Source organism: Nipponia nippon, unplaced genomic scaffold, assembly GCF_047370975.1.
Source record: "Nipponia nippon isolate SJK-2023a ecotype South Korea unplaced genomic scaffold, ASM4737097v1 scaffold_3, whole genome shotgun sequence".
Lineage (NCBI taxonomy): Eukaryota > Metazoa > Chordata > Aves > Pelecaniformes > Threskiornithidae > Nipponia > Nipponia nippon.
In genome coordinates this window covers 51,122,172-51,149,432 of record NW_028262347.1, presented here as the reverse complement: position 1 = coordinate 51,149,432, position 27,261 = coordinate 51,122,172, and the positions used below count along the sequence as shown (strand labels likewise).

General features: G+C 42.6%; 1 protein-coding gene across 3 annotated transcripts in view; it reads left to right on the top strand.

Annotated features, from left to right (window-relative positions):
• The window catches only part of TMCC3 (transmembrane and coiled-coil domain family 3), a 143,527-nt gene that overhangs the window by 42,351 nt on the left and 73,915 nt on the right, over window positions 1-27,261 (top strand). Inside the window, exon 1 of one of the 3 annotated variants that reach the window (XM_087766711.1) lies at window positions 9,802-9,822. The exons of the other annotated variants lie outside the window; for them this stretch is intronic. The gene's annotated coding sequence lies outside the window, so the exon portion shown is untranslated. Of the gene's footprint in view, window positions 1-9,801; window positions 9,823-27,261 lie in introns of those variants that run through there. 3 annotated transcript variants of the gene reach the window in all.

Here is a 27,261-nt window from a genome sequence, read left to right as displayed (position 1 = left end):
TAAATCCCTTTAGCGTGACCATAGAAGAAGCTTCTCCCCGCTCTCTGGAGGACATCTCCCCATCTCCCAGCACGCCTGCTTTTGCGAGGTGGTGCGGGAGGGGACCAGGCACTCCCTCCTGTGCCGCCTCCTGCTGCGTGGCTTCCCCAGCAGACTTCTCTGAAACTACCTGGGTCACGGTGCATGGAAGGAGGGGGTAGACAGGGGCAAATTCATAGCTAGTAGTAAGCCTCTTTGCAGGCTCCAGTGAATAAAGGACATCCCTACAGCTAAACATGGGAGCATGGGAAGTACCGGCAGCCATCAGAAACCTCATGTACAAGCGCAGCGTAATTTTTTCCCAGCAGAGAGGCACCATGTGTTGGATGATGCGATGGGCCGCTTGCTGGTTGTGTGAACAGGGAAGGGCCACAGCACTAAGCCACATCTGTAAGTTTTGTAGCGGGAGTGAGGAGAAGGAGCAGCGTTGTTGTCTGAAATATCCTCAGCAGCAGTACGGGGCTGCAGCCCCTCTCCTGCTCCGTGTTGCCTTGTGCTGGGTTCGGCTGCTCAAGGAGACCATGTATCACGCCGGTGAGCTGTGTACAGCGCACAGGTGCCCGGCATGGCAGAGGGATGTCTGTGCACAGTATAACCCAGGCCTGACTGAAGATGGGTGTGAGGTAGGAGCCAGCACGTGCCTTGTACTCGGTGCAGCAGGGAGTGCATGCTGTGTCCTCAAGATACAGCTAACACAACCTGCAGCGCCAAAAACGGTTGCAACTGGGTGTAGTAGGGCTATGCGTAGCGTGCCTCTTGGATGCAGCTAATGCAGAAAGCAGGAATGAACTGGCCGTGAATAAAAGATCTAGAATATTTTGGCAAAAATACCATTATAAAAATGAAAAAAAGGCAAGCTGGTGGTTGCAGTCCTTCAGAGAAGCTTGCTCTGCAGTGCAGAAGCAATGAAGATTGCTTTACTCTTTTGTTTGATAAGAAGTGCATTAGCTAAATTACTTGGTTTATTCTTTTGCTCTTATTTATAATAGTCTGACAATGAGACATGGCTGTTCTCTCCCTGGGAGAGCTTAGGGCATCTGCAATCTCTAAAAACTCATGTCTGTTGAACTTTAAACTTGATTGTGTGTGGTTGTATAGAGAGGAGGAGCAAGGGGTTTATCTGTCCCTCGCTGGCCTTACTAATCTTGCAAGGGAAATGCAAACCGGTTTACATCTTTTTATAGACTTTTTAATGAAGTCAGTAAAGAAAAAGTGCATAACTGGAAAAAGGGCAAACCCAACTCCTCCCTGCAGTTTCTGGTTCCTGTGTATTCTTATGAGGTCTCCAGCCTTTTTGCTAATATTCAGCTGTCAAAATTCAGCCTAGAAACATTGCCCATGCATCTTTGCTCAGAAGGGGCAGCCTTCAGAAAAAATGTAGGTACCACATGCCCTCCTGTACCTTCTGTCCATCCTGGACAGCTGGGGTGAGTAGGCTGGTCGCTGGCAGACCTGCCGTCTCGGCTCAGTGCAGTGCTCCTGCAGCGCGAGAGGCTTTGCCTTCACAGAGGAGAAGGAGGAGGAGGGGTCTGGTTTTAAGGAAGGCTCGCGGGCTGTCTTTAGGAGACGGACCACTGCTGGATTGCACTTCCAGAAACAGAAGCAGCCCTCTAGTCTGATTTCAGTGCTGTTCAGGTCCTTGCTGCTCAGCTCGCACTTCCGTTCCTCTCTGGAGGATGACTCCTAAGGCGCTACATCAAGGCAGAAACCATCTACCTCGCCAAGTTAATGGTACCTACTTAACCTTTCTCGCCTTGCTGGGAGAACATTGTTCTTCTGGACTGCTTCGGGAACACTGTTGGCTTCCTGAGTACAGCTGAGCTGTATTTAGATATTGCTTTTATCTGCTTTTCCAGCCAGGACTAGGTAGTCTGCTGTGGTCACGATCTAGGAGTAAAGATGTTCTCCAGATGCTCAAACACTTTTTAGTTTGATTGTGTCTTGTGCCCTCTTACAGAGGCCCTTCTTTGCCTCCATGACAGCAAGCTGTATTGTGTATGTGCTAAACAAGTAGTAGTCAGCCTGCAGAGGTGACTGTTAACGTAGGATGGATTGTGTTTGCATCCTGACTGTCAAGAGTTTGGCAGTAATAACTACCCGTGATTAATTAGATGACATGAGCTGTATGTGATAATACCAGTATTTACTGGAGTTATTTTACTTTTGAAGCTCATGCAAGATCAGAAAATAGGTCAATCAGCATTTCTGTAGTCCTTGTTTGCAGCACTTGCTGGTAAACGCAGTCGTTTGGCTTCATGTACCTCACAATTTTCCTTCCGTTTGGAAAAACGGAGAAAAACTTGCATTTACAATGTTCCAAATATATCTGTCATGTTCCTCAGTCATCTCTTGTTTTACAAGGGCTAGTTCTGAGCATTTGTTGCTCAAGTTAGCAGTTGACTCAGTTTATGAATCTATTATCATATGTTTTTGAAAAATTGGCCAGGAGACCAGTTTCACTGGTGCTGACTTGAATGCCCACATACAGAATGCAGTGGTATAAGTGAGCAACAAATTTGTCAAAGGTCCTAGCATGTTTTATCTAGTACTAATTTTTAAAATGGATTAAAATCACTGAGAGTTGTCACCTTCCTTCCTTTAAATGTAATATGGTTTTCCTTTCTGATGTAGTAGCCAAGATACTCCACACTGTATGTGTATTCTTATTGTATTGACTATAAGAGAAGACAACATGAAATTTCTTCAGAATAAGAACATATTTCTGGATTTAATGACTCTAGATTCTGAATAGCAGTTGGCAGTGCAATAACCTGGCACTTCCTGGGTGGAGGTGTTCTTGTGAGGGACAGAAGACACTAATTGAGAGTGGAACGAGTTATTTCACATGATTATCCCCTGACTGCATGGTTATCATAGTAAATGCATTTCGTGGGTAGGATGAGGCTGTTTTTTATAAGCAAACCTAAAGAGGGATAGAAATAGTTTATGTGAGCAACATATGCATACAGAGGACAGAAAGCAGCTGGCATTAGGTGAGTAAGAACTGGGAAAACTGAATTGGGAAAGAACACCAGCAGTAGAAAACAAAGAGACAAGCAAAACAGGTTTTAAAAAATGTATAGTATTTTTTTTTCTGTATATGCAAAGCAGCAAAATGTTGGGATTTGAGCTGCCCAGTGGCAATTCCTGCTCTGTTGCAGTGTGGTTTGGGACTGACTGCCTGGCTCGGGGTGCTCCTTGCCTAACTTCAGGTAGCTGAATCTAAGACAGGGACAGCCCAGGTCAGCCATCTAATCACCAATGGTAATCAAAGGGCTTTTAAATATACAAAAGCCACCATGCAATGGTGTAAATAAGACAATTTACACTCTATTTAAAAGAAGACTGTTTACAGCCTATAAGTTGTGTAGATAAATATGCAGAAGATAGTTCAAATGATGAGGTAAAGGGGATGTGTATGACTGGATTTCTCCTGGGACTGTGAGACTTCTTTCTTATTATCAGTATCTAAGCGTCAGGCTACAGCCTGTTGGTGAAAACCTCGAGCACCTCAGGGGTACTGCAGAAGAAGGCTTCTTCCTAATGCTTGAACAATAGCAAGGCTGTGCCCTCCCTTCTCTGCTCCGTGGTGGGACCCCAGGGACCGTTTCCTCCTAGTTAGATGTTGCTGTAATTAGTGTGTGTAGTGTCCATACAGCTCAGTGCCTGGCAGGATCTGTCCATGCAGTGCAATGCCGTATTGGGAAGCAATGAACCTCTGTTGGGAGCACCACAGGTAGAAAGGCTCCTAGAACAAACTCATTTTTGTTGGTTCATCTATCCTCTTTGATAAACTGAACTCAAGTATTTAATGACTGATGTATTTATTGAGCATACTGTGGTGGTATTTTGCACTCATTCCAACACTTCTATTTCTTTGAATGCAGCTCTCTTACGGGGCCATACAGGACAGTGTCCTGACAGGACCAGGTGATCCTGCCAGAAGACTGCAGAAAGCTCAGGTTCCACAAAATGATACGTCACCATGCCCTTGTTTTAAAGATAGCCACTCAGGGATTAAATGCACGGGCTAAGGTATCTTAAGCCACCTGCTGTTCAGGGAACTCTCACTCTTACTCTGTGTATTGGGTGGCAATAACCGGGGAATTCAGTTGTTCCAGAATATGGCTGTATGGGGTAGGTTAGTGGTTTTCTCCAGGTGTGTGCATGTGTGACTGTGGGCCAGCAGACGGTGAGACTTGGGCTTGCCTTCCATGTTGGACTCAGCGTCTGAAGGTTTCATCCACTGATGTATAGGTGTATGTAGTTCCCTGCCTCTAGAAGGATCTCAGGATTTTTTGGGATAAGAGTAGAGGCAGTGCACAGCACCTGTAGCAGGGAGTCCTTATCCAGTGGTGTGGATGATGTGTGCTAGGGCTCTCCCACATCTGCCTTGGAAGAAAGGATACTGCAAGGTCTCGGTTCTTTCTTATGTCATCCATTAGTTTTCTTAGTAGGAGGAGATTTAGGAAATAGGATCCCAAATCCACAAAAAGGGATAATTAACCATAATAATTGACAATGCAGCGTATGTGTTAAAAACATAAAGGTAAAGGGAGGCTGTTAAATCCTTGGAGAGAAACTAGGCTGACTTATGCTTGGATTTTGAACTTCTTGAAGTAAAGCATTATAATAGCATTACCATTGCAAATACCAGTGAGCAGTTGCTCTTGGCTTCCTCTGACTTAACATGGTTCCTGTTGAGAAGTCTGAGACGGTAGCATTTACATCCAGTTCAGTTCAGGTTTTGTCAGTCACTCCATCTGAAAGGCATCAGCTCCTCTCCGGCTTTGGAGCCTTGTCCATAAAACTATGCGTCCATTGATACCGCTCCTGGGGCTAGAGGTATGCTGGGTTATTCTCTAGCCTTCTACTGCTCAAGGTTGAGATTCACGTAATGATTTAAGTCACAAGTAGCAGCGTACTGGGAGTTTCACCTTCTCCTCCCACTTATGCACCTCAGAGAACCTGTGCTGAAGAGTGAATTACATTTAAGAGAGCAAGAGGTTGAGACACAAAGTGTGAGAGATGCCTTCCCAAGAGGGACAGGACTTTATTCTTGCATCTCCAGTCTATCCTAGTGGGGCAAAAAAAGCCTTGAATGGATGTAGGCCAGCCTTAGTGCAAACCATAACCAGGCCTGGGATTTATTTAATCTACAAACTCCTGAGGTCAGTGTTTGCTCACGAGGCTCAGAAGTCTTCTCTTCACTGCAGGGATTTCTGGGTGACTTCTGTGTCCCGTATGGTGCAGGAGATCAGAGCTGTGGGCTGTGGTCTTTGCTGGCCTGAAATGTCTGTGCTTCTGTGAACTGGAAAACAGCGAAAAGTGGAGCAGTTGTTTGTCAGAAAAGTTGGTAGACTGCATCAGCACGGTGTTTAACGCAAACCCTTATTTTGCCCCTGTTGTGTTAATTAGGTGCTATTTTGAGTCCAACAGGGGATGCAGTGTTAACCAGACCCTTGTTTTGCTGTTACTTCTTTTAAACAGTTAACTTGGCACCAAATCCCGCAACGCAGTTATCTCCATTATTAATGGCTTTCACTGCTGAAGTATTTTTAGCCTTGTAAGAAAATACACAAGAAAAAGAAAGGAATCCACTAACAGATAAACATAAAAGCTTAAGTAGGGCTTTCACTGCAGCAGTTTTTCTTACTGCCTTCGATGCTGGCTGCCTGGAGCATGTGTAGGGAAAAGCCTTTGTGTGACTGTGTCCTAGCTGGTGGTGTCTGTCTTTCTGAGATACAGAATTGGATGAGATGATCTGGCACTACTGTCAAAATTTGCTCTTTTTTCCGTTGGGATAGGAAAAAGGTAGATAAGGGAGATGACTGAAATGATGACATTTCTACCTCTGACACCCACTTGCATGTGTAGCCCTCTTCTGGAAAGTTTAAAACATAACACAAAGTCTCATCCACTCAGGCCTTGCAAATTTACACCAGTCCTGAGCTGAAAAAACCACTGGTTTCCTCTTGCTTTCTGGTTACAGGCTTCAGGCAGTGTTACATGTAGCCAAGATGACTTGGCCAACTAATTCTGGCACTTACTAAACAGGAGGCAGAAAGAGAGAAGTTTGTAAGAGGACAAATACAGAAGAAAGAATGGCATCCACCTTTTGGAGGGGTAGGATTTAGTTGATGTTGCTAATAATAGAGATTTTGTATTCCATGTCACTGGCAAAACTTTCTCTGCAGTTTTCCTTAGTGGGAAGAACGGAAACAAAAAATATGGTCACTTTGATCCTTCCAGATCATCCATTCTCATGGTCCTTTGACCCTTTTGTGCCTTCTAGATAAACAATTTCCAGAAAGTAGTCGTAACTGTATGCGCTTAAAATTTACCAGTCTGAACACTTCCATAGCACCTGTCATACTTCATTCTTAATCTCCTATTTCTAGAGTATTCTTGGGTTTGGGGGCGTTGGGTCTTTGGGGGGGTTTTCCCCCACAGTAGCCCATGAAGGTACCCAAAACCTTGAAGAAATTTGATTGGTTCTTTTACTTTAAAATACCAAATTATATAAAGTGATTTATTTCCTTTTTTTTTTTTCAGTTTTATGACTATTGCTTTTATAGGTGTGTCTCTGTGTAGTGGCCTGGGTTGGATTTCATTACCTTGGAAAACAGACCTCTGCCTCACACCCTTACTTCCATGCACAGCTGAGCTTAAAGTTGTGCACATGTACACACGATGGAAAATAATAGCATACGTGCTCTGAGAAAAAAATTCACATTTCTTCAAAATTGGAATATTGCAATGTGATTGCATTAGTGATGTGACACTAATGAAAGTGTTTTGGTTACTTTCTTTTTTTATATAGTTTCTAGATCAGATTCCATTCCATGTTCCTTTTGCCTTTACAAACTGATAGATTTTAGATATCTTGAAGCAAAGTTACTAAATGTTTTAGTTTTGCTATGGGGAAAAAATAAGGACACTTACCTTTCTGCAGCTACCACATTAATCGGTATTGCCAAGCTTGTATATAAATATCTTCAAAAACCTTCAGGGCAAAAAGCAAAAGCTTTGCAGCACCTGGCTTGTAGGAATATGCTGGGGCTTATGGCAAAATGTATAAATGGTTGCAACAGATCTATAAAATTTACTGGGAAAATCTATAGTTAGTTTTTTATTGTTTAAATGAATTAAAAAAAACCCATGCCCCTTTCCTCAAATTTATGGCCTCATTTGAAGCCCTGTTGAATTTTGCCTTTCTAGAGGCTTCAGCAGGCTTTGGAGCACAGTGATACTTTAAAAGGTAAGTGTTCATCTTCAGGGGACACATGTTAAGAGACAGGGAAAGCCTGTTGGATCATATTCTTTATCACTGTGAATCCATTATGAATTTCCCTATGGTATTTATGTGATTCTTTTCATGTCTAAGTGTAAATCGCTTCAGCAATGAAGCCTCCGTGAGCTGCCTAAGGAAAGTGTCCCGCAGTTGGGTAGAGCTGTCTTCTCCAAGGCTCAGCATCCATGTTCCCTCTCTTAGTTGAAACCTGTGCTCTTGGTTACATCCCATGCTGACGGATTGTGCAATATTTCAAAGGCCAGCTCAGGTTTTCCAAGTGAGGACAGGGGGCTGTTGCTTGTCTGTGGTTTGTTTCTGAGTATTATCCTCTTTCCTCTCTCAGGCTAGCACGAGTCAGGGGCTGCCCTTGCCTTTTCAAAAGGCAGTTGCCTTGGAGGTGGGAGAGGGGACAAGTCCTGCTTTGCTCTTCCAGCATGGTCTGCCAGAAGCGAAAGCCTGTGCACCAGCTGTGATGCTCTCCTCCTGTATTCCCATCTTTGGGGCAGGGTGAGCTCCTTGCAGCACTGATGGGGGAAGGAGGGATGGCACTCCCAAACCAAGTGACCTGTGTTCCTCCTGATAGGAGGAATAACTGCGGCTGTTACCGTTGCTAATTTTAATATAGATATCATTTTTGCTTGCATGTTTTAAAGAGCATCACTAGGATCAGGCATAAGGCCATGGCTCTGCAAAGAACCGCTTGGATTATGTATTCTGTTCAGTGCTTGTATTGTGCCAGGCACAGTGGGGTCTTGCCCTAGACTGAAAGTGCCGCTGTGTTATAACTAATAAATAATAACATCTAACAGTAATTGTTTCATTCCAGTAAGAGTCAGACCCTTTACTGGGGGATTTGCTAATTGTCAAACATGTTGTTCAGCTCTGCATTTCCATTAAGGAGACTGTACCAGGCTTTGCTGCGTCTTTGTACTGAGATGGAGAGTTGAAGTCATTAATCGTAATAAATTAAAATAAAAAAAGACAAATAAGTTGGAATTCAGTGCTTAGTGGCTTGTTTTAGAATTCTTCCCACTGCTCCAGGCAAGTGACATAAATAATGACAGATTTCCCATGCTGGTCATAACCTGTGTCTCTAGGTGACAGGAGAGGCGGGAGGCGAAGGGAGGGTGGCACAGTGAACATCCCAGCATGGCTTTGACTTGCCAGCCCTTGCAGCCGCACAGCTGCCCTCCCAACAGCCTGCCAGGGTGTACTTGAGGTGTATTGGTTCTCTCTGCCTGGGCCACCTGAGACCGCCTCGCTTGTGCCGGGGGCACGCTCCAGAGCACCAAAGAGGCAAGTTACTTTTGGAGTTAAACAGAGACGTGCTACTAGTCTGAAAATGGAAATTCCCTTCCTGGTTCTGCCGCACACTTCTGGTGATGCCTGGGACAAGTTGCTTCTCTCCCAGTTTCCAAAGAACCATGGAAATACTAATTTCCAATAATTTCCCACCACCTGGCCCTGTTTCCTCCCACAAATGTTCTTTTAGGGAATTCGGAACATTTCTGCACTTCACTGATAAAAATGTTCGCTTCACCTCTGCAAAATAACACTTAATCCACGCTGATGTCATAGAATCATTTTGGTTGGAAAAGACCTTTAAGATCATTGAGTTCAGCCATCAACCTAGCGCTGCCAAGTCCACCACTAAACCATGTCCCTAAGCACCACATCCACACATCTTTTAAATACCTCCAGGGATGGAGATGCAACCACTTCCCTGGGCAGCCTGTTCCAATGCTTGACAATGCTTCTGGTGAAGAGATTTTTCCTAATATCTAATCTAAACCTCCCCTGGTGCAAATTGAGGCCATTTCCTCTTGTCCTATTGCTTGTTACTTGGCAGAAGAGACCGACCCCCCACCTGGCTACAACCTCCTCACTAGGTCCTAAGTTTCAGGTGTATCAAAGCATGTCCTCTCATGGAGGTGAAAGACCTGTCAACCCTGCAGTGATGCACTTCTCAAGAGTTTCCATCATGAATAAAAGGGGCAGAGATTCTGACTGTATTGCTGGGCTTGTATGTGGATCTCACTATATTAATTTCTGGTTGCACAGACTATTTTGAACAGCTTGTAAATTGTTTCCCTGCTTTATAAATAAATTCTCCTTTGACAGGGGAATGCCACGTTTCTCCATGATGTTTTTCAATTCAGTTTTTATCTTCCATCCTGGTCACGGATTGGTATCTCTTTACATTTATTAATTGAAGTGAGGGAATGCTGATTTGATGGGCTAGTCTCTGCTATTACTGTAACCTGCCTCCCCTCCAATAAACTGGGTAGCACATGATATTTTTTCAACTACAAGGTATGAAGTGGAATGAAACGAGAGGAAATTGTGCCATATGGTGTTTATGTTCCATAAATCACATTTCTTACTCCACCAGCTGTGAGTCCCCTCGTGTGCCTGGGAGATGATTTCTGCAGGCAGTTCTGTATGGGATGTACAGGCAGGGTATGGCCGAAGTCCCGTATCCAGCTAAGGTAAGATCACATTCTCTTCCATCAGTGATTCTGGCATACAAGGAAAAATCATGGCATACATTTTCTTCCTGTTATTTCAGCAACATCACCGTTATATTCGTAGCTCTAATTTCAGCCTACTAAGGCACAGGAAGATTATCTGTGTTAGGATATGAGCACAAAACCAGAAGTGATGGAATTGTTTTCTCTAAAGTCATCCCCACCCATCAGCTGAGCGCAAGGAGCTGCTCATGTGCCTGGAGCAGCCTGCTAGGAGTGGTGGCAGCCAGAAGGCAATTACTGCTGTAATTTATGCTGAGACCCACATGAACCCTGAGGATGGGGAAGCCGAAAGGCAGCTGAACCTTCTTGCACATTTTCCACCTTCTGTTGGTGCTAGGCAAGAGTTCTTGGCTAGTGACTGGCTTTCCTGTGATTGGGTGCTATCAGTGAGACTAACCACGCTGGAAGAAAAAAAAAAAAAAAAAATCATGCTGAGATAAAACAAAGACAATTGTTAGGATCAAGGAGATCAAAAATTTCTTTGGACTAAAACCTATTTTACCATGTGCTGCAAAACTCTCCCTGAAGCTCCAGTTGAGCCGGACTTTCACAGATCAAGCCCATCTTATTTCAGGGAGTTTGCAGACTTCAAGCAGTTTGGGCAGAATTTAGTAATCTGTGATGCGAATGTGTAATGAACAGTGTAATGAAGTAAAGCCAAACAAAGCTCTTAGTTTGCAAAACTCTGCAATGAAATTTTTCTGAATTTTGTTACTGATCTTGGAGGGCAGAGCTCGGTACCATGTAGTCCTCAGCATCAAATGGTCCTGCTGCTCTGCAAGAGGTTTTGACATTTCGGTGTATTTATCAAATACAAAATGAACTGAAATACTAGTTTCCAAATGTTGATAAATCAATTGTCTTAGAAGAAAGGGGAGAGTTGAGATCAGATCGATGAAAAGGTAATTTTGTTGTGACTTCTTTTGTTTTCCTAATCTTATAGTGTATTTGAAATGTAGAGTCATTTCTGGTTTTTGTATGTGTCAAAACAGGACAGGTTGAGCATTCCCATTTTTTTCCTTTCAGATTAAGATTTCTGCAAATGAAGCATTTTCTGAACAGTTTATTTTTAGAAATGGAAATTTGTGACAAATCCTTAAAAAATGCACAAGTAGGTTTCCAGTAAATGATATCCCACTTACTTCTTCTTATCTCTCTTAGGAATGAAATAAAGGCTGATCAAAAGGACAGTGCATATGTTATGTTTTCTTGAGGTTTTGTTTTATGTATGGTCCTTATTGTAGCTTAATACACCGAGTGCTTCAGAAGCAAGGAGTTCTGCCTTGTATTTAGGGAGGGAACACGCTGAACAAGCAGAAAGCCAAATCTTCTGGAAGGACTAATCTAAGGTTACAAAGAAAGTTCATTTCTTATCTAGAAATAGGATTCCAGTCTCCTGATGCCCAGGTCAGTCTTCAGTAACGAAGCAGAAGGGATCTTCTTTCCACTTGGAGCAAATGCTTCCAGAAAACTTTCAATGCCAAAAATAATGATGTAGCAGTTTCTTTTTAATCATGCTTATTACATGCAGATGCTGTGTTCTGCACTATCCAAGAAACAGATTTCACATCTGTCTCACCGTGTAAGTAACTTATAGTTGTGAGAATTACCACACTAAATTCATGCAAATAAAGTCACACAGGTGCAAGAACGTTTGCAGGACATTGCTCAAAAGGAAAATGGCTCTGGTCCCATTTACAGGGTGTAAATATTCTACTTTGTAAGCAAAAATATCTTTAATTGAAGCATGACTTTCACTGGCAATTTCCGGTTTTGTTTTTGGTATATGCCAAAATATATGTGATGGGCCAAAAATTTTCCACGAGCAGAAGTCAAATGTACTGTTTTAAACTCATGTTGTGGAAAAAAGCCTATTAAACATAATACAGAAAGGACTACTAGGCCTGTTTCAAATTTTAGTGGGCACAGGAAGGGAGGTAAAATAAGCATTTATTCATTATTTATCTACTTTTTTAATATTTATGACTAGGTCTAATTATAATCTATTTCTTTTCTGATTTTGGAGAGTGCCAATATAGTTAGATTCTGAAGAAGTGATATTTTGAGGCAAACAGCAGAATTAAAAATGGAGACTGACCAAAAAACCTGCTTTCTTCATTTATCTACGATTCCTTAGCCTTCAAATGTACAGAGATTCCATTTCATATTTTCTCTAGGAGAGCTAAAGGCTTTGAACATTGGTATTGTTATTTTCCTACTGGCAGGTGATAAGTTCATCTGGTCGTGCTGATCCAGACACTGGGTCCTTTAGCACCAGTGTGGGATTCATTATAAAATTACGAGAGGTGTAATAGCACGTTGGAAGGCTTGCATTCCCGTGGTGGTAACTTTGCAACCCTTTAAGTGTCTGAGCAGAGATGATAATGCTGAATACCTGACTTAGGCTGAGTTCTTTGTCTAGAATTTGAGGGGACAAAAAGGGTTCCTCCACTTTGACGGCGTAATTAGGAAAATAGTTTGGTCTTGTTTGTTTGCTGGTCTTTGAGAGTAGGCTGTCAGGCTGCAAGGACCTGGTCTCTTGCGAGCAAGAAGAAAGGGTTTTGGTTCTTGCAAGGAATGAAGGATATGGCGCGTGACTGCAGCTGATTTGCCTCCTGACTCCGGGCTTGGGGAAGGGACTCAGCTCCCAGATTTGCCTTCAGACTCCCCTCTGCTCCAAAGCACAAATCCAGAAACACAGATATCTCTTCCATCCCTTACCCCTTGCTTGTGTATGGGTTAAGAAAGTCCCCAGGTAGTGCTGATTTATATTTAGTTTATATTCCTCTGAGGGCAGCTAGGCACAAGATCCCTCACTCCTGAGAGGCGTGCTGGTGTGCCTAGCCTGGAAGGGGGAGGAAAAGGACGTTTCCTTTTTTTGTGTGTGGGCAGTTAGCCCTAGACCACTAGGTTTGGCCCCAAAAGGCAGATGAGTGGAAGTCTCAGTTCTGGGAAAAGTCTTGGAAGAGCTTCAGTCAGGGCTCACAAACACCAAGGCTTCCCAGCTCTAAGACACAAGAGTTCAGGAAGCCAGACTTTACTCCTGCTCATCAGAGAACTTTTTGTCTCCTTAGAAAATTTGTGTGGAAGAACTGAGCGATGCAACTGGAAGCCATATCAATTAGAGGTGCACTTTGAATGTATTAAGTGCTCTAAAAGTGAGAAGTTCTGTGCAAAATGAAACCAAAATTGGTCAATATTATGGCACTGATATTTCTGTGTCTCATTTTCCCTTCTGTAAAATTGTACCCTGTAATTTTCTGATGCATTTAAGATAACTTTAGAAAAGTTTGATAACTCTGGGAGTCTGATGATCCCACAGTAATGCCTTTGTAGAAATGCAGGGTACAGGGACTGAGAAATGACATTATAAAATAGGAAAAACACAGTTGGAATGTTAGATGAGTAACAACGGCAAATGCCATTTTCTTCATTCAGTTGAATGATACAATCATTTTGTTTAATCATTGTCCTTTTTTCCCTACCCTTCAGTGTCCGTCAAAAGTACTGCTGTTGTGGTATGCTCTGATCAAGTTCCCTGCAAGGACAGGTAGAAGTCCAGGACATGTTTTGCAGTCCTGGGAAGCATGGCAGGTCCTGCTCACCTAGGTGTAAGTATGTGGCTTTCCAACACAGGCTTTATTTTGCCGCTCCTGAGAGCGAGGATGGAAGTGAGAAGTGTGGGCAGCCAAAAAACAAGTGTGCGCTAAGATGTGCTTCTTCCCGGGGGGGTTGCTGGGAAGCCAGTGCGTGCATGCTCACCCAGCATGGTGAAGTTGCACCAGCTTCAGAAGAGACGGTGGTTGTGACTAGCTGGTGTGCCCTGTGCTGTCTCTCAGTTACCAAGGCAGGAGAGCAGCTGGGCACTGTAGAAGCTTCCTTGTTTCAGGACATGATTTCTCACTTTCTTCTTGCCCAGCCTTTGATTTTCCTCTTCCTCCTCCTCTGAGAGAGCTGACAGTTCTCTTGTGTTTTAGGTGCACCTTCTTTCCCTAGTCTCCTGGCAAACACACTTTGACATTCTCTCCCATCCTTGATTTCCCTTCGTCTATTGGAGCCTCCCTTGCAGGCTTTCTGCTTGCCCATGATACTCCCAGCTCTCTTCCCCTCACCTCTTATGAAAAGAGTGCTAATGGGCACTTACAAACCTTTCCTTTGTTGAATTCGTGGGGGTCATGCTGACCTGCGCTTGCTGAAGCTCAGGTGGTGGTTAATGAACAGCTCTGGGAAGCTGATCCCAGATGTGGCAGGTGAAGCTGGGGAAGAAGGTGTGCTGCGAGTTACTAATTGTGCATTTGTTTTAGCCTGCCTGACCCTGTAAATGAAGGTCTAGCTTTGTGGAGCCCAGTGTTGAACCCTGGAGATTACTGAGTAGGGAGAGTTGTAGGTACTTTGGCACTGGTGTTCATATCAAGAGCTATTAAAAATAATGAGATGCTGCAGCTTTACTAATGATTTAAGAGGTTCTCCTTGCATCTCAGTATGAGGCTGATCTGATGCGGCCATCTTCATGATAGCATCCCACAGTGTTTTGTCTTTATGAGTACATCTTGTTCGGGCTTGTTTCAGAAATCTGCTCTTAGCTCTAAGGTCTGCAATTGTTGGCCTGTAATTAGTACCAATATTACGGTGCTATTACTGCACTGGTCTGAACTGCTGGCTATTTTTAGATATGACATTGTTCAGGTTTTTGTTGCATAGCTTATTTGTCTCATCATGAATCAGCAGGCCGCTGAGTATAAAATAATGCTGTTTTTTAGAACAATTAGTGCAGACTTACATAGATACCAGTTAGCCAGTATTTACACGAATGTACCTTTAGATGGAGACCCTGGTCCAGTCCCAGGCTGAGGGAGACTCTGGTCACTCTTCCCTTCTGGTGGCTTGAAATACTAAGTACCTGCCTTGCCCGTGGGACAGGTAGGTGAGTGGATTTACACTTAGTCTGCAGTGAAATCAGATACTCGGCATGCACACAGGTCACGTAGGTAACATCTACCATAACTGAAACTGTGAACTGTTTGTCAAGAAGGTAAATATTGTTAACGTCTTATTGAGAAAGAGCAAGGTTAATGCCTTATGGAGGACTAATAAAAGGAAACCTGAGTTCATGAAAGCTTGGGTAGAAACTAGGACATATGCTGTGTCTGAACCGTACAGCTAATGTCTGAGTTCTTTCAACTTGCATCTTTGAATTGTAAAACGTTAGTCCTCTGGTGGCTGTAGTGTCCTTGAATCCCAGTTAGTATTGATCACAGATTGTGCAGTTTTTGTAGGTAAGTAGCAACTTCATATTTTGGAGATCTTCTTTGAACGCCCTTAGGTTTTATTCACAAATAAAACTCTAGTCTCTTTTTCTTTCTCAACACTGTCGTTAAAGAGAACTTGCTTTCTGCTCCACCTCTGAACCAAGACCAAGAGGTCCTAAATGTAAAAACCCACTGAGCCTGCTAAAGAAAAAACCCATGCAGCTATTGAAGATACAGTCCTTGATTCTATAGGAGAAACTTTTAAGACTTTAATATCCCAGAGAGCAAGGCTGGTCTACTTACAGGCTCAGGCTGAATGAGAGGTAACTAAAGCTAAATTAGAGACAGGCAGTTTCCATCTATGATTTTAGAATCCTGGAAAATACTTACATTAGAAAGGAAGGCACCAGAGCATAGAAGTAGGAAAACAGAAATCAGGAGGCTACCTCCGACATGGATGTTTACTTCCCATGCGTACTGAGCAAGTCATCACAAAGAAACAGAAATGGGGTCAGAAAACAAAATGGGAGAAATTTTCACAGAAAGAGAAACACTTGAAAGGATTAATGTTGGAAAAAAGTGAGAGCGTGCAGTTAATCAGTTATGGCATGGCAATTAATATGAATTATTCTTCATCATTTGATAGCATTCAGAGGTGTCAGCAACAAATGAGCATTTTTATTTTTTTTTCTACAGAATCTGTCATTCTTTTACCTATACTAGCTGGCTAATTATCGCTTCAATCTCAGGAGTGTTAATGAACTTGTATTCAGTTCTGGAGCCTGGAGCACCGCAATGGGAGTCAGCAGCCTTCCATTTTCTAGGACACACCAGGAGACTCTCCTTCTCCCCACATACATCACCTTCCTGTGGGCTTCCAATGGCCAATCAGTCTACCTTTTTTCTGTGACAAAATACAGCTTGGGGATTAATATGGTACAGGGAGACAACTCCAGCTGCTTCTGATTTCCTCAGTAGGAGCCCATCTGTCTAGCTGCCAGGTTGTGATACGGTTGTATTGCTAGTTGCATTGACTCATACTCTCTTTTCCTAATGATGCACAGAGACCAATTATCCATATGTTGTTTCCAGTGTGTGCATCTGCCTTTCATGTGGTCCCTCCTGAGGGGTTATTGACGTTCCCATGGAGCATGAGAAATGGATGGGACTCTTGCAAGCAGCCTCTCTACTAATCTGTGAAGAGGTCCTGAGGAGGGAACTGGGAAATTGTTTCCCTTCCCTTAGTGTTGTATGATATATGTGCATATGAATCCTCTCTAAATGGGTTTTCATTTCTTTTTAATTTCTTCATTAAAAGGTGTCTCACGCATATCTTCTTCCTATTGCTTATGGCTAGTGTGCAGCTGAGCAAGTCTTTCAGTATCACGTCAAGGCTGCAAAATAGAGGAGAGTGAGCTGGCTTGTTCTCCATGCAGACAAAAAAGGCTTGGGAAAAATACCCTGAGTATGCCTGCCCCCTTTACTCTGAGGCAGTGATTGCACCCATGGGCCGCTGAGGGCCTCAGGTAGACTCCCAGATACGGCAAAGAATCAGCATGTGCTCATTTACGGTACTTGTTTTATTTGTATTTATTTGCTACCATTTGCTTTTACTTCAACATTACAGATGTTTGCCATGAATGATATTCTGAGTTGCTTCTTAGTTGCTCCGCTAAGGACTAAGCAATGTACGACACTGTTAAACGGAGCATCTTGCTTCAATCATACTATATTATGTTTTGCTTTCTTACTGGAGGCTCTTGACTTTTCATTAGGTATTTAAAATACTGGTGTTAACCCTAAGTGGACTGGGATCTGCATGGTGAGAGAGAAATCCAATCTCGGGCCCTGTTGCCACAGACGAAAAGTAAAAGTGTCCAAGCTCATTGGATTCATTTTTCAAGAGAGTCAAGTGGCTGGATGTGCTGGACCGTTTGCTCACGGCAGCCAGAGGTCTGTGGTGGGGGCCAGATACGGTGTTTATCAGTGAGGCTACCCATCATCCTTGGGTAGCCTTACATCTTCAGCCTTACATCTTCTGGCTTCAACAACATGCTGATTGCTAGATTAGAAAGATGCCTCATTAACACTTGTTACTTTTAGTAGGTTTGTTTTGACTGGAGACAATGGCATGATAGGAAGTAACAGGACTTTGTGTACAGAAATGGAGAGTTAACATTCTTTATCTTAGCTTAACTCGGCAGAAGCAGAACCGTGCCACTGAACCTAGCTTTTGCAACATGTTGGACTTTGATCATTTATTCATTCTTAACTATATGAAACTTCTTCACATGAATATATCCTCACTTATGCTGAACAAATATTTTTAAATGCTTAATTCTTCCCTAATTTCATTTTTCCAGAGTCTTTACCATGACAGAATCAAAGAATAAAATTCACTGGCAGTGTTGTGGCTCTGTCTTGTGGTTACATGCGCCTTCCAGTAAGCAGAAAAGTTTTGTCTTTGTACTTTGCCAGGTCAACACTCTTGTAAGAGGTGACGCGATGCTGATTTGTTAGGCTGGTTGGTCTGTTTTAAAAGAATTGAATTACAGTCTGAGGCATGCCCAGCATATCAATGAATAGCAGCATTGCTGTCTGCAGATATTTCTGGGGTTTGGTTTTTGGTTTTTTGTTGGGTTTTTTTTTCCTGTTTCATTACTTATACTTAATGAAGGAAGTGGACTACTTAAAGGCACATAGGAAGCAACAATTTGGATCACACTGGTAGTTCACCAACTCTTGTTATGATCACAACTAAGTGCATCAGAGGAAAGTATAATAATATCCAGCACAGAGTGTACTTCATAACTTGTCTCCACGAAAATGACCTTTTTTAACCTCTTCTGTCTGCTCCCCTTCCTCTCTCCAATTGTGAAGATGTACTTTGTAACGTTACTTTCAAATTTTCTATTTGTAAACTGCGCTGTTGTTCTCCTACAGGATTGTTTGGGTCCACAAGTCCTGCTTGTTCCCCTGTCTGAAGCCATTTCCTAACCCTGCAGGTTAGGTCCTGACCATCTGGGCAGGCTTCAGGTGGCAGCTGATGCCCCGGGAACCAGAACAGATATAGGATGTCTGAGAAATGTCTATGAAGGGAGGGGCAATGTCTTCAGGACAGAAAGAAACCCTGCAGGAAAGCTAGGAATAAACAGATTTGGGAATTAACCTTGCATAGCAAGGAAACCAAGTATCAAATTGGGCAGGATGGAAATTTCTTTGAGTTTTATATTCTTGGAATACAACTCTGTCAGATGACCGTGGGATGTGTCTCAGACTGAGTGGAAATACCTTTGCTGCCTATTATTCTGTGGGAAATCCACCAACCTCGAGTGAACATTTTCTTGCCAGCTCGTGTTCACCGCTCCTTGCTGCATTACTGGCAACCTGTGAGTCAGATGTTCACAGTATAGCAGTGACATTTCACATCACCTGAGTGAACCTAACAGGATTTTAAGGTGCTTGATCTCATCCAGACCATTTGACAGCTCAACATAAAGGCTGTGAACTTCATTTCCTCCATCTGTCAGGTCTCTGTTTACACAGACGTCAAGACGTCAACAGGTGACAGCAACGCGTTGAAAGGTGCTGATGCAGGCGGTACCTCTACAAAAGGTGAGCCTGGCCGCGCTGTAGAGGCTGTGCACTTCAACTAGTCCAGCTAGGAGAAAAAAACCCAAATGCAATGGAATTCAGGTATTTTTGTACATTCTTGTAAATAAGCAGAATTGCATCAAAATGCCACTTCCTTGAATGCCAGAGGAGTCGGTCAGTAACCCAAGGCAGTGTCCTCGCTCACATCCCCAGCACTCAGGACAGCCGGTAACTCCCCAAAGCTGGCTCTGAAAGCTGCTTGCAGTCACCTCCTGCTGCACTTGTTCAGCCATGCTCGAGGTTTCTTCTGATGCAAGCCATCTCTCCAGGCTTCTTGTGCTCAGCTGTCACTCACAGGCACATTTCTGACCAAAGCTGTTCTCTCCAGAGCTTCACCGTTCAAGGTTCAACAGCCTTTGGCCTTTCCCCAGTTTGGAAGGGGAAGAGGGATGAATACATACATCTCTGTCAAAAAACATCTGTCAAGGACTCTTTAGCTAGCTGGTCCCCAAAGCAGCTCTGTGTCTCTTCAGCTCCTTCCCATATTTTTTTTAGGTTTCTGTGAATTTTGGATTTTCTGGATTTTCTTTTAATCCTTTTGGGAGACTAACTACTTGCCCATAAAGGGACGTGATACCACTGTCCCCTCACTGGTTTTGCGGAAGGTATGTAAGTCTCTTCTGAATTTAGCTGGAAGATTGAACGCTTCCAGGCATATATACATTAGACTAATTGTTTTACAAATACCTGACTTTATTAACTTCAACCAAAACTTTTCAGTGGCTTCTGGCTGACTTGCAACTTTTGCTGGATCAACTGAAATGGCACTCTTTTTCTGCAAATAAACTGTTTATTAATTACTGACCCAGTCTTTCATGCTAGTCTAGTGTCCTGTTTACAGCAAGTTGAAAACAGCTGTGCCTTGATAAAATATGCATGTTTCCTATTGTTTTTTAATCAATTTTATCAATTAATAAGAAATTGAGAAATTTTATCAATTTCTCATCACTGTCATGGAGGCACTACTCTGGAAACATGAGAAGTGTGTGCATCTGTCAGAGTTTCAGTTTGATTAGAAAGGTTGAGTACCAGCAGTTAAAACAGGAGATTTGTGAAGTGGACGCTCATTAGAAGTTCAGGAGTACTCACTGAAAGGTTAAATGAACTGGGGCACACTATGTTTTTCCCTTTTCCCCTGCTTCCCCAACCGAGTTGAAGAGATGGATGCTATTTCCCAGACAGGTGCATCTTGTGGATGAATCCCTTTAGAATTATTTTCTAATAGAACTGTGGCTTACAATGCCTTAAGTAACTTTTTTCCCTAAATATACAAGAAACTGTTTCCATCTTTGATAAAGGTGTTTTCTAGTGTCTATTTTGGTGTTACTAAAACAAGCCATTACCATTTAAATGGCCTTAAATGAGGCAGTTTGTATAACAACTGAAGAGCAACAAAACAAAAACAATGTGCCTTTAATACATACCCCAAACACATGCATATTATTTAAAGATATTTCAAGGGCCTAGTTAGATTTGGCATCTTTTAATTAGAAGCTTAACCTTGAGCTGTACTAATGCCACAATTAACTTGGACTGTTACTAATGAATTTTCTAAATACATTTTTATGCAAATTGTTACTACCCAATTGCTGGACGCAAGGGAGTGCTGGGGAACCATACAAGCAGTTGCAATAATGTCTGGGACTAATTGCCCCTTATGGTTTGGCCTTGCCAATTGCTCGGTTTTCATCAGCTTCAGTGATTTATTTTTCACAGAATCAGAGTCAGAAAATATGAAAGCAATCAAGTAGGTTTGCTTTTGAAAAGCATCATCTGTTTTTCATTTTCAGCGAGTGCTGGGGCAACGGTATCTTTGGGCTGCTGCAGATAGAGTCCAGTTCCTGGCTTAGTTGAACTTTGTGATTTGAGTGAGTTGTTTCCGCCAAGGTACTGCACAATATTCATTGATTTTTAGCTACATCAAAGTTTGGGGGCAGGATGTACAACTTCTTTGAGGCAGCGTTTAGATATATTATGTCCTCTCTGCCAACTTTTGTACTTAGCAGCCATGAGTCAGACCTTCCAAAGTAATGAGATTAAAAACAGTGACTTTTTTCTCTTTGCCATCTGTTTTATGAGTTGTCAGGTGACACTCTTGACAGATTTTTAGCTTTTCTTTGTAATCACAAATTTACACTATTAAAAAATATGAAAGCTGAGAATCTCACTTAGTTTTATCATTCCGGGACTGGGAGCTTTGAGAAACTCTAAGTGTCAGGAAATTTGGATAAGATCATGAGAGTTGACAGGGCTGTTGTGGTACAATAGAGCCCGCGCTTGGTTCTGCATGTGAGTGTGCAGTAAGGTGTGCACGCCTCTCCCAGTGATCTCAAGGGATCAAAGTTTGTCAAGGGCTCAAGGCCTCCAGACCCAAGAACCCAAGAGGACACAAGCCAGGAGTGACTGAGAAGTAAATGACAACAAGGAGCCACACACCAAGAGTGTGGTCCCCTTGAAAGGGTTGTGTGGGATGCCAGCCGCTGCTTGCCTATATCCTCTATATTGGCTAGCTGTGTATGGTTGGGGAGTTGAGGAAACTACCTCCTTCTCAACTGTACTGAATCCCTGTCAAAAATTGATTACTTGGCCCGTGTACAGCTGTACTGTGGAGACAGCTGGTCTTTACATACTTCTTCTGAGTTATGTGCCATGAGAACTCTTACTCTTAGGGTAGGAAAGGTCATGATCTGACCTAACCTTTGACTGTGACAGTGATGCAGTGTTTATCTGCCCTTCAAGAAAAGGGAAGAAAGTAATATCTGAATTTCCTCTCTGGTAGTGAGCCTAGGGATTTACTTGCTCTTCATAGAGAACTGTGCAATGTTAGGAAAACGGTGTTTACAAGACAAAGCTCCTGATGGCATTCAGAGCTGCTTTTCAACTGCTTGTCAAGCCGGCTGCAGTCTGAGCTACCAGGGCACAAGAATAAATACTAAAATTAACAGTAGTGGTTTGCAGTTGCACATTCTGACCCTCATTTTCTAGCTGCCTCCAATAAGGAATTAAAAACAAAGGGATGCTGTTAACCTTGTATAATTCTTACACAGTGGCCGAGTAGGAGAATGATTGGAGAAAATGTCAAGAGAGAAATTACTCTTGCGTTTCACAGAAATAAAGTAGAAAGTTGTTATCCTTCTGAATTTCCATGTTTGCATCCCATTTGAAATTGATATTTCCTAACATGATTTAAATAAGTTGTGAATGTACTTCTCTGATTTCAAAAACCTGATTATTTTATCCCAAGGAAGATCTGTGCATCATCTGAATGACACGCATTTTGGGAGCTGCCTGTGTTCTGCTGAAAGGTCATTAGACTAAGGATGAGGAATAGCATATGTTAGAAACTCAGCAATGTAATTATGTGCAAGAACTCTGCTACAGCCTTTGGTGATAAACTACAGTCCAGATCCAGTCCTTGAGGATCCAGACAGTATTACCTTATGAGTTACTTAGCCTGATTCACTGCTGAATCTCTTCTCTGTAGTCTAATGCTGTGCGGCGTGCTCCTGCCCTGTGGGAAATGTAAAGGCAGCAGCCAAAAGAGCATGTGTGCGATAAAGCCATTTCCTTTCAGTATTTGTATTACAGTCTCGCTTCCTTTTTTTGGATGTGTTCAAGTGAAGTGTCAACTTTGCATGCAGAACTCGAATATCCTCTTTTCAGTCAGCCAAGCTAAGACTTGGTGATATGTATTAAAAAACAAAACCCCAACAACCAAGTATCTGGTAGTTTAGGCATTTTTGTACGTGTGCTCTTGGGTCCATCCAGGCATGTGGAATCCACAAGCTGTGTTCTGGAATTGGGGGAAGTTGAGAAACTGGCATTTAGAGCAAGATGTGTTGACTACACAGAAAGTTTGATTTCCCCACCCCCAATGACACTTTCACTTCATATCAGCTCTCTCGCTTATGCACTATATATATGCTGTTCCTACGACTCTCCATTGGTGCTCTGCATGCTAACAACCAGCTACTGCGTGGTGCTTGTGGAAGTGGGTTGGCTAGAGGGAAAGACGTCAAGGAGAGGAGGCACAAACCACACTTGGCGTGCAAAGAGGCCTTGAGAGGAAGAGGTGGGTCATTGTCTGCTGCTTCTGTTCTGGCAGATGTGTCTGCTCAGATGTGCAAGAAATTGCCTTTTTTTTTTTTTTTTAAGGTACTAGAGAGGTAGAGCAATGAGAGCTTTACTATTACCAAGGAACTGAGAGGATCTGGACCCGTGCTGAGATTTGCAGTAGGTATCATATATACCTATATATATATATATGCCCAGAGGAATTTTTAAGTGGTGAATTGTCTGTACTTCATACTGAACCCAGTATGAATCCTTGGAGAAGATAATCTGATTTCATAAGACTAAAGAAATTCAGAGGGGAAATAAGAGACTTGAGCAAAACAATGGGAGATCTCTTAGGCTGAAGGAAGCCAGCTTTTTCTCAAAAAATGAGGTATCTTTAGGTAAAACTAGGAAGCCCATACCAAACCTGCTACAGGTAACTGTTTATTTTTGATGATGACTCACATGGATTGTTTTGAAAGTGGCTGGCAAAGTTATCTCTGTTCTCATGCCTCAGTCCAATTTAATCACTGGCTACCAAGGCTGGTAAGAAGAATAGGACCCAAATTTTGTTGAAGTATTGAGGATCCCAGAAATGTTCTTTACTGGCTTATTTTTAGGTATGTCAAACTGTCTTGAATGAACTAGCATTCTGCATTCCCAGATGCACTTGTTTTAAGTCAGGTCTTTGACTTTTCTGAGCTTTAGTTAGCAAAATTTATATTCTCGTAAGTTTTACTCAAAATTAGGTATAGCCAATGACATCTGTGGAATTGGGTTTTTTCTTGAAAAATGGGATAATAATTAGCCATTTCTCCTTGTGTATTTGATTTACTCATGTGGAGTGCAAGCCAACCCTCCTTGAGGCTAGTTGTTTTGCTAGAATGGCAGATGCTCATCTACGGTCTTCATCAAATGAAGACCTTGGGAAAAACTGGGATATTATATGCAGGTGAAGGACACTGTTCCTCTGTCTCCACGCTTAATTTAAAGAATCCAGGCAATTGGTAAGCTGGTAAGAACAGACATTTTGGTAATGCAGATTCCACTTATGACTAGAATAACTTATGTCTAAGTGTGCCATGGTGATCTGAGCCAGACAGGTGCTTTAGATACACTTCAGAGCCTGCTTTCGCAGGTGACACTGGGCAGCTCTGGTGGCAAGTCTTCCTCTTGTACCGGCAACCCCCAGGCATCTGGCAGAAAAGTAGCTGGAGACGGTGAGTGGGCCTGTGGGTTTGAGACCCCCTTCTCCCAAGTAACAAGCAATAGGACAAGAGGAAATGGCCTCAAGTTGCACCAGGGGAGGTTTAGATTGGATATTAGGAAAAATTTCTTCACTGAAAGCGTTATCAAGCACTGGAACAGGCTGCCCAGGGAAGTGGTTGAATCCCCATCCCTGGAGGTATTTAAAAGATATGTAGACATGGCACTTAGGGACATGGTTTAGTGGTGGACTTGGCAGTGCTAGGTTAACAGTTGGACTTGATGATCTCAAAAAGTCTTTTCCAACGTAAATGATTCTGTGATTCTATGATTCTATGACCTAGAAGAGGCTGAAGGCAAGTTTAGGTGCTATGGGACCCCCTGTGGCAGCCATTTGGCTGCTTCTGAAGAGTGGATCAGATAGGACAGGTTGAGATAATCTTTCAGCCCCCCCCAGATTTACACCTATATTTGCCTTTTCTGTGGCAGTTCAGGTAAAGGAAAACCCTTTGTTTATGTGGGAGTTTGGACATGTGAGTGAGGAGCCTTATGAGTGCGCTGTTTGCAAAAGACTGCTTTGGAGACTTGTGGTAAGTCTTCAGCCTTCTGCAAAATCAGCTAAATGTATCCATCTATTTATTTCTGCCTTTCCTAATCTCTGGGAGGGATTTTTTACCAGATAAGAGCCCAAGTCACAGACTCAAAGACTTGCAGCTGAATTTTATCATTGACTCATCACATGCCTATTGGTAAGCCATCTGCAAATAAGATAATTGTCTGTAATTTGGGTTATCTCATCTAAAGATCTCAATTTACATTGCTAAAAAATGAGCCTAATGCATATGACACAAGGGGATATTGTGTAGAATATCTCACTGTATCTATTGAAGAGCTCTTTGCAGGTGTAGAGTGCTTGTTAATGGCTAATTAGCATTATTTAACCATACTTCCAGCCATTAAAACTCCGCTGTCCCAAATGAAACCAAATCAAGCTTTTATTCTAACCTGTACGTAGAGAATAATTTTTCCAGCCATAACTCTGTGTAACTTGCCATTTGCTCTCATCTTGATCCACTTGACAGTGAATTGAGTTCAACCTCATCTGTCTCAGTAGCTCAGATGTTCCTAGGCTTCATCCTGAAAATCCACACACACAGTTAACTCATTAAATCCCTATTTGTTTAATGGAGCAATTCCCCCATTTCAAGCAGTTGAGGGGTGAGAGCCCTACTCAATTAAGTAGCGATGCAGGCTGAAAAAAATCAGTATGTGCCACACTCAGCAGGAAGCTTTTTAGACTGGTAGAAGAGGGATGGGATAGATTGACTGCTCAGGTGGTAGCTCACCTGTTGCAGGTATCACAAAGCTGCAGGGAGCCTTCCTCCAAAGAAGGTACCTGCTTTGTCAGTTCAAGTATACCCCAAAACGGCACCTGCTTCACCTCTACATACACCAAGACACAACAAACTAGGATAACACAGTATTTTCTTTCTTCTTGGTTTCACTGGCTGGCGACAAGTTTGTTATTCATTTACTCAGAACAAATGTCAGAGCAGGCTGTGGAAAGTAGCACAAAAGTACCCATCATTATCTGTAATTTCACTGTGATGTTCATTACCGTGTTTCACGAAAGTGATTTCCTTTATGAGGCAATTTCACGCCTTACTACTTCCTAGTGCATCTTGCTGCTACCTTCAGATGTACAACTTGAGAAGACATTCCCACAAAATCCTTTTCAGTTCCCAAATTTTGAATGTTCAGTATAGTCCAGCATGAATGTCATTAGGCTTTAGAAACTGTAGATCTACTGTGTTTATCTTTAAATTTCATTTTCTAAAAATACTTTGTTATTTATAGCAACATGTGATTGATGATACATCTGCAGCCTGGTGGAATCCAGTTCCTTGGTTCAGCAAAAGTTCACTTTTTGAGGGGTCACAGTGGGAACACATTATTTCAGAAGCAGTTTTCAGCAGTTTCCCATTTTCTCCTCCTTGCATGTGCTTAGTTGTTTCAGCGTTTGTTACGCTGTGCTTAAATCCTGTCTCTACAAGCTCGCTTCTTACTCCAGGTGGATGGTGTATTCTTATTTATACCCTTTCAGGTGTTGTGGCTGAGCTTGCCTTCTAAGCAAGAGAGCAGAGGCTTGACCTAGAGCTCTTTGAAATCAACCTTTCTGTTTAGTCTTATTGGACTTTATACTGAGTTAACAGCATACTCCAGTCAATTGCAAAAGCAGCTCAGCCCTTGCCCCAGCTTTCCCTGCCCAAAGCCCAGCACAGAGCAGGTTGTCATAATTTTTTTCATCCTTCTGCCAGTTTTTTTCAGTTCAGCCTGAGCATCTGCTGTCTGATGTTTCTGCCACGGGACGTAGGTATGTTTTACAGTAAACAAGGATTGTTTTAATTTCTCCAAGTTAAATTACCTGTAAAAATAAAAAAAATTGTTGCTTGAAAAAGCTAATTGCACTTAGTCAGTCTAAAATGCACCAGTTAGTGTGTCTCATTTCAGAGCTGGAGGCATTTGTCTGAGCCCCTTGCTCTGCTCTCATGTCAAAGGCTGTTCCTAGTGAGCGCCGCTGGAAATGGGTCCCTGCTCTGCCAGGGCCAGCAAAGCAAAGGTAGAGGACACGGTACTAACCCCATCCAAGTGAGCTCTTGTGCTCCATGCTGCAGAAAGGAGTATGCTTGCTGCACCGTCTGAGTTGGGGATGGGCCAGGAAAATAAAAAGGAATCAGTCGGATGCTCCTGAAGCTAAATGTGTAACTTATTTAGCGGTGTGAAGTTTGTATTAATGTGGAAGCGGGAATGGTGCGTGTGTGTCAAGAGAGCAAGAAGGAGAGAGAAAGGAAATAAAAATACACAATTATTGGAAAACAAAAAGTTGAAAACCTGTGTGTTCAGATCTGATGCTAGTCAAATTTCTTAGTAGTTCTGAATGATGATGAATGGAAAGCTAGAATCCCCTGAACCTAAATATCCTTGCATTGTAGTTAGTCCTGCTAGACATACATGTAAATCCAACAAAAGAGCTTCTGTGTCCACAGGCGAAAACATACCTGTGTAAGTTCTCTCACCCCTTCCTGCCTACCTTGCCCACCTTGAACTTCTAACTAGAAGGAATCGGGAGAGGACACTGTGTTGGATTTGCAGTAAAATTTGGCCACGCACATATGCTGTAATTATATGTCATGCCAGACAATAGCTGTATTATGTCACTCTGATTAAAAAA